This window comes from Rattus norvegicus, chromosome 1 (assembly GCF_036323735.1).
Source record: "Rattus norvegicus strain BN/NHsdMcwi chromosome 1, GRCr8, whole genome shotgun sequence".
Classification (NCBI taxonomy): Eukaryota; Metazoa; Chordata; class Mammalia; order Rodentia; family Muridae; genus Rattus; species Rattus norvegicus.
Genome location: NC_086019.1, coordinates 72,628,842 through 72,636,547, shown reverse-complemented (window position 1 = coordinate 72,636,547; position 7,706 = coordinate 72,628,842).

Below are 7,706 nucleotides of genomic sequence, written 5' to 3'. Positions count from 1 at the left end.
TAATACTTAATAATAATTCTTTGGTTTCCTGGCAAACATCCCCCTCCCCCCTCCCCTTCCTTATGGGTGTTCCCTCCCAACCCTCCCCCCATTGCCGCCCTCCCCCCAACAGTCTAGTTCACTGGGGGTTCAGTCTTAGCAGGACCCAGGGCTTCCCCTTACACTGGTGCTCTTACTAGGATATTCATTGCTACCTATGGGGTCAGAGTCCAGGGTCAGTCCATGTATAGTCTTTAGGTAGTGGCTTAGTCCCTGGAAGCTCTGGTTGCTTGGCATTGTTGTACATATGGGGTCTCGAGCCCCTTCAAGCTCTTCCAGTTCTTTCTCTGATTCCTTCAACAGGGGTCCTATTCTCAGTTCAGTGGTTTCCTGCTGGCATTCGCCTCTGTATTTGCTGTATTCTGGCTGTGTCTCTCAGGAGCGATCTACATCCGGCTCCTGTCGGTATGCACTTCTTTGCTTCATCCATCTTGTCTAATTGGGTGGCTGTATATGTATGGGCCACATGTGGGGCAGGCTCTGAATGGGAGTTCCTTCTGTTTCTGTTTTAATCTTTGCCTCTCTCTTCCCTGCCAAGGGTATTCTTGTTCCCCTTTTAGAGAAGGAGTGAAGCATTCACATTTTGATCATCCGTCTTGAGTTTCATTTGTTCTAGGCATCTAGGGTAATTCAAGCATTTGGGCTAATAGCCACTTATCAGTGAGTGCATACCATGTATGTCTTTCTGTGATTGGGTTAGCTCACTCAGGATGATATTTTCCAGTTCCAACCATTTGCCTACGAGTTTCATAAAGCCGTTGTTTTTGACAGCTGAGTAATATTCCATTGTGTAGATGTATCACATTTTCTGTATCCATTCCTCTGTTGAAGGGCAACTGGGTTCTTTCCAGCTTCTGGCTATTATAAATAAGGCTGCGATGAACATAGTGGTGCATGTGTCTTTTTTATATGTTGGGGCATCTTTTGGGTATATGCCCAAGAGAGGTATAGCTGGATCCTCAGGCAGTTCGATGTCCGATTTTCTGAGGAACCTCCAGACTGATTTCCAGAATGGTTGTACCAGTCTGCAATCCCACCAACAATGGAGGAGTGTTCCTCTTTCTCCGCATCCTCGCCAGCATCTGCTGTCAACTGAGTTTTTAATCTTAGCCATTCTCACTGGTGTGAGGTGAAATCTCAGGGTTGTTTTGATTTGAATTTCCCTTATGACTAAAGATGGTGAACATTTCTTTAGGTGTTTCTCAGCCATTCGGCATTCCTCAGCTGTGAATTCTTTGTTTAGCTCTGAACCCCATTTTTTAATAGGGTTATTTGTCTCCCTGCGGTCTAACTTCTTGAGTTCTTTGTATATTTTGGATATAAGGCCTCTATCTGTTGTAGGATTGGTAAAGATCTTTTCCCAATCTGTTGGTTGCCGATTTCTCCTAACCACAGTGTCCTTTGCCTTACAGAAGCTTTGCAGTTTTATGAGATCCCATTTGTCGATTTTTGATCTTAGAGCATAAGCCATTGGTGTTTTGTTCAGGAAATTTTTTCCAGTGCCCATGTGTTCCAGATGCTTCCCTAGTTTTTCTTCTATTAGTTTGAGTGTGTCTGGTTTGATGTGGAGGTCCTTGATCCACTTGGACTTAAGCTTTGTACAGGGTGATAAGCATGGATCAATCTGCATTCTTCTACATGTTGACCTCCAGTTGAACCAGCACCATTTGCTGAAAATGCTATCTTTTTTCCATTGGATGGTTTTGGCTCCTTTGTCAAAAATCAAGTGACCATAGGTGTGTGGGTTCATTTCTGGGTCTTCAGTTCTATTCCATTGGTCTATCTGTCTGTCTCTGTATTGCCTTTTTTTTTTTATTAACTTGAGTATTTCTTATATACATTTCGAGTGTTATTCCCTTTCCCGGTTTCCGGGCAAAAATCCCCCTCACCTCTCCCCCCTCCCCTTCCTGATGGGTATTCCCACCCAACCCTCCCCCCATTGCCGCCCTCCCCCCACCAGTCTAGTTCACTGGGGGTTCAGTCTTAGCAGGACCCAGGGCTTCCCCTTCCACTGGTGCTCTTACTAGGATATTCATTGCTACCTATGAGGTCAGAGACCAGGGTCAGTCCATGTATAGTCTTTAGGTAGTGGCTTAGTCCCTGGAAGCTCTGGTTGCTTGGCATTGTTGTACATATGAGGTCTCGAGTCCCTTCAAGCTCTTCCAGTTCTTTCTCTGATTCCTTCAACGGGGGTCCTATTCTCAGTTCAGTGGTTTGCTGCTGGCATTCGCCTCTGTATTTGCTGTATTCTGGCTGTGTCTCTCAGGAGCGATCTACATCCGGCTCCTGTCGGTATGCACTTCTTTGCTTCATCCATCTTGTCTAATTGGGTGGCTGTATATGTATGGGCCACATGTGGGGCAGGCTCTCAATGGGTGTTACTTCAGTCTATGTTTTAATCTTTGCCTCTCTTCCCTGCCAAGGGTATTCTTGTTCCCCTTTTAAAGAAGGCGTGAAACATTCACATTTTGATCATCCGTCTTGAGTTTCATTTGTTCTAGGCATCTAGGGTAATTCAAGCATTTGGGCTAATAGACACTTATCAATGAATGCATACCATGTATGTCTTTCTGTGATTGGGTTAGCTCACTCAGAATGATATTTTCCAGTTCCAACCATTTGCCTACGAACTTCATAAAGCCGTTGTTTTTGATAGCTGAGTAATATTTCTTGACACTTTCTTTTGCGTTACAGAAGCTTTTCAGTTTCATGAGGCCCCAGTTTTCAACTGTTCATCTTAAAGGCTAAGCCATTATTCTGAACAAGAAAATTTCTCCTATGACAATGCATTTGAAGCAGTTTTACACTTTCTCTTGTATTAGATTCTGTGTATCTGGTTTTATATGGAAGTCCTTGATCTCCTTGGACTTGACGTTTGTGCAAGTTGATTTATATAGATTTGTTTTCATTCTTCTACATGCATCCTGCCAGTTATACTGGCATGATTCATTGAAGGTATTTTCTTTTATCCCACTGTATTTTTTTAGCTTCTTTGTAAAGATCAAGGGTCCTTAGGGGTGTGTGTGTGTGTGTGTTCACTTGTAAGTCTTCTATTCTATTGGATTGGTCAACCTGTCTGACTCTATCCTAATACTACATTTTTTTTTATCACTATTGCTCTGTAGTTCAGTATAAATTGAGGGATGGTAATTACCCCAGAAGTTCTTTTATTGGTGAAAATTTTTTGGGTATTCTGTTTTTTCATTTGTTTGTTTTTCTATATGATGGTGAGAATTGCTCTTTCCATGTCTGTGAAGAATTTTGTTGAAATTTTGATAGAGATTGCACTAAGTCTACACATTTCTCTTGGTAAGATGCCCATTATCACTGTGTTATTCCTACCAATCCATGAACATGAGAAATCGTGCAGTTTTATGAATTCTTCCTGGATTTTTGTTTTCAGGGATTTGAAGTTCTTGTCATAGAGATCTTTCACTTCCTTGATTAGAGTTACACAAAATATTTTATATTATTTGTGGCTATTGTGAAGGGTGTTTCCCAAATTTTGTTCTCAGCTTGTATATAGTTTATATAAACAAAGGCTACTGATTTCGTTGAGTTGATTTTATATCCAGTCACTTTGCTGATCTTTTTTGTCAGCTGTTGGGGTTCTATGGTGGAATTTTGGGGATTACTTATGTATACTATTATATAGTCTACAAATAGTGATACATTTTGTGTGTGTTCAAAATAGGCAATATGTTTCTTTTTTCTTTTTCATTATTTTTAATTAATCATTATATTGATTTACAATTAAAATGATATATCACTTCTTGGTTAGCCCTTCACTACCCTACCCATCCCATCAAAACTCTACCCCCTTCACTTTGCTTCTATGAGGTTCTTCACAAACTCATCCATTCCTGTTCCACTGTTCCAGCCCCCTCTCCTCCATTGTGAGGCAGCAAACTTCCACTGAACCAGGGGCCTCTCTTCCCATTGATTTCAGACAAGGCCATCCTGTGCTACATATATGTCTGCATCCATAGATCCCTCCCTGCACATTCCTTGACTAGTGGTCTAGTCCCTGGGAGAACTGTATAGTCTGGCCAGCTGACTTTGTACTTCCTATGGGGTTGGACTCCTCCTCAGGTCTTCCAGTCCTTACTACAGCTCCTCTACTGGGCTCCTTGAGCTCAGTCTGATGGTTGACTGTGAGCATCCACATCTGATATGGTCACACACTTGGAGAATATCTCCGAGAACAGTCACACTAGTTTCCTGTCAGTTAGCATCTCTTGGCCACAGAAACAGTGTTGGGGTCTGGTGTTTGCAAACAGGATGGATCCCTAGGTGGGGCTATTCCAGATGGCTGATACTTCAATCTCTGCTCAATATTTTGTCCCTTTCTTTCCTTTAGACAGAAACATTTATTTCTGTGTTAAAAACTTTGAGATGGGTGGGTGGCCCCATTCCTCGACTGGAGGCTGTACCTATCTAGTGGAAGTGGTCTCTATAGGTTCTAGCTCACTAACACTGTGCATTTCAGCTAAAGTAATCTCTGTTGGTTCCTGGAAGCATCTTGTTACTCTGGCGTCTGGCATCCTCCAGTCCTATACCGATTTCTACTTCCCCTACTGCTACATATTTTTATTCCATTTCTTGACCCTCTCTGTACCTCTCTCCCCTGCACTCCAGTACGTAATTCTATGTATTTTTTTTTAAATCACTATTGCTCTACAGTACAGTTTGAGTTCAGGGATGGTGAATCCCCCAGAAGTTCTTTTATTGTTGAGAATACTTTTTACTATCCTGAGGTTTTCTTCTTGTTTGCTTGGGGTTTTTTTTGGGGGGGGTTAGTTTTTTTTTGCTGTTGTTGTTTTTTGTTTTTGTTATTCCAAATGAATTTGAGAATTCCTCTTTTTAAGTCTATGAAGAATTATGTTGGAATTTTGTGGGGGATTGTATTAAATCTGCAGACTGCCTTTGGTAAGATGGCCATTTTTACTAAATTTGTCCTACCTATGCAGAAGCATTGGAGTTGTTTTATCTATTGTGGTGGTCTTCTATTTCTTTCTTCAGAGACTTGAAGCTCTTCTCATAGAGATCTTTCATTTCTTGGTAAGCACCACCCCAACATATTTTATATTATTTGTGACTATTTTGATTGGTAAAATTTCCTTAATATCTTCCTTAGCCCTTTAATCCTTTGAGTAGAGGAAGGCTACTGATTTTTTCGAGTAAATTTTATATCCAACCACTTTGCTGAAGTTGTTTATCAGCCATAGCATTTCTTTGGTAGAGACTTTGGACTCGTGTGTGTGTGTGTGTGTGTGTGTGTGTGTGTGTGTGTGTGTGTGTGTATTAGCATATCATCTGCAAATAGTGATATCTTGGCAAATAGTGATATCTTGACTTCCTCTTCGTTTATGTCCCCTTGATCTTTTGTTTTCTAATTGCTCTTGATAGATCATCAAGTACTCTGTTGAAAAGTTAAGGAGATTGTGGGCAGCTTTTTCTTTTCCCTGATTTTAATGGGATTGCTTTTTATTTCCATTTAGGCTCATGTAGGTGACTGATTTGCTGTATATTGATTTTACTATGTTTAGGTATGGGCCTTAAATTCATCATGTTTCCAAGAAATTTGACATGGAGGAGTGTTCCTAGAGAGTAGTGAGTAACATTGTTTCAATTTCTATTTTGTGGAATAGTTTGGAAAGTATTGGTATTAGGTCTTCTTTGATGGTCTGATAAAACTCTACAACAAAACAATATGGCCCAGGGCTAGTTTTAGTTTGGGAATTCTAATGATAGCTTCTATTTCTTCAGGGTCATGGGATTGTGTATATGGTTTATCTGATCCTTTTTTAACTTTGGTATCAGTTAACCTTCTAGAAAAACATCCATGTTATCTAGATTATCCAGTATTATTTAGTAAAGAGTTTTGTAATAGGATCTGATGATTTTTTTTTTTTTGCGTTTCTTCAGTTTCTGTTGTGACATTTTTCTTTTCATTTCTGATTTTGTTAATTTGGATGTATCTCTGTTCCCTATGGTTGGTTTGGCTATGAGTTTATCTACTTGTTAATTTTATCAAAGAACCAATTCCTGGTTTTATTGATTCTTTGTGGAGTTCTCTTTGGTTCTCCCTGGTAGATTTCAGCCCTGAGTTTTATTATTTCCTGCTGTCTACTTCTCTTTTGTATATTTGCTTCTTTAGATTCCAGAGCTTTCATATGTACTGTTAAACTACTAATGTATACTCTTTATTATTTTTTATGTAGATACTCATGGTTATGAATATTCCTCTTAGCACTGCTCTCACTGTGTCCCATAAGTTTGAGTATGCTGTGTCTTCATTTTCATTAAATTCTAAAATGTCTTTAATTTCTTTCCTTTTATCTCTTCCCTGACCAAGTTATCATTGAGTAGATAGTTGTTCAGCTTTCATGTGTAGGTGGGATTTCTACTATTTTGTTCTTGTTTAAGAAAAGCCTGCCTTTTGCCTAGTCCATTCTGCTGGGATATACTGCTAGCTAGTCTGCTCCCCCAGAAGAGGCTATATCTTCAGACATACCAGAGGATCTGCTGTACTCAACATTTGGTAAGAAGATCCCCCTATCAAGTCCCACAGCAGCTGCTGGGGGAGAGTGGACTCAGGGACACACCATCCCCTATAAACCCCATCTGCTGAATATCAATCCCCTTACACCTGGTCAGGTCTGCTGGAACAGACTGCTAGCTAGTCTGCTCCCTGGAAGAGACTATATTCTCAGACATAACTGAGGACCTGCTGCACTCAGAACATTTGACATCATATTCTGAAGCATACCAGAAGAGCCATTGTACTCAAAATATTTGATACTCCACCCGAAGTCATCCCGGGAGATGTGCTGCACCCAGAGCATCTGACACCACAACTGGAGATATCCCAGGAGATCCATTGAACCCGATACACTACAGATTGAAGGCATTGCAAGAGTTCCTCTGTACACAGGGCAAATGGGTATTTGACACCATTTTCTGAAGATCTCCCAAGGGCTCTGAGGCATGCAGGGCAACTGACCCAAAAGACTGAAAACCTCCCTGGAAGGCTGCACACAAGGAAACAGAAACCACAGTCCATTGATACCCTCTCATCCCTGGAGAACACCTTCTCATAGAAAAACCATGTGACTGCTCCTCTGAAGATCCAACAGTCTGAAGGCCTCTCAGGAGATCTACTGCAGATCAACAATCAACAGCTTCTTTGACCCTCTGAATAGTCTCCAGTTGGAAGACCCCACAGAAGGTCTGCTACAGCCATGGCCACAGGCCTACCAGGAGGCATCATATCCTGATGCAACCCAGGGACAAAAGAGGCAGACTACAGACAGAGTCACCCAGACCAGCAAACACTAAGTATAGTCAGATGGAAAGAGGCAAGCACAAAACCATAAGCAACAAAAGACAGTATATGTGGGCATCATCAGACCCAGTTCTCCTACCACAACAAACCCTGAGTAAACAAACACTCCTGAAAATCAGGAAGCTGACCTAAAATCCTATCTCATGAAGATAATAGAGTCTTTTAAGGAGGATAAAGATAACTCACTGAAAGAAATACAGGAAAACACAGTAAGTAGATAGAAGTTTTTAAAGAGGAAACAAATCCCTTAAAGAAATACAGCAAAACACAAACAGGTGTATGAATTGCTAAAGTGGTCCAAGTCCTAAAAGTGGAAAAA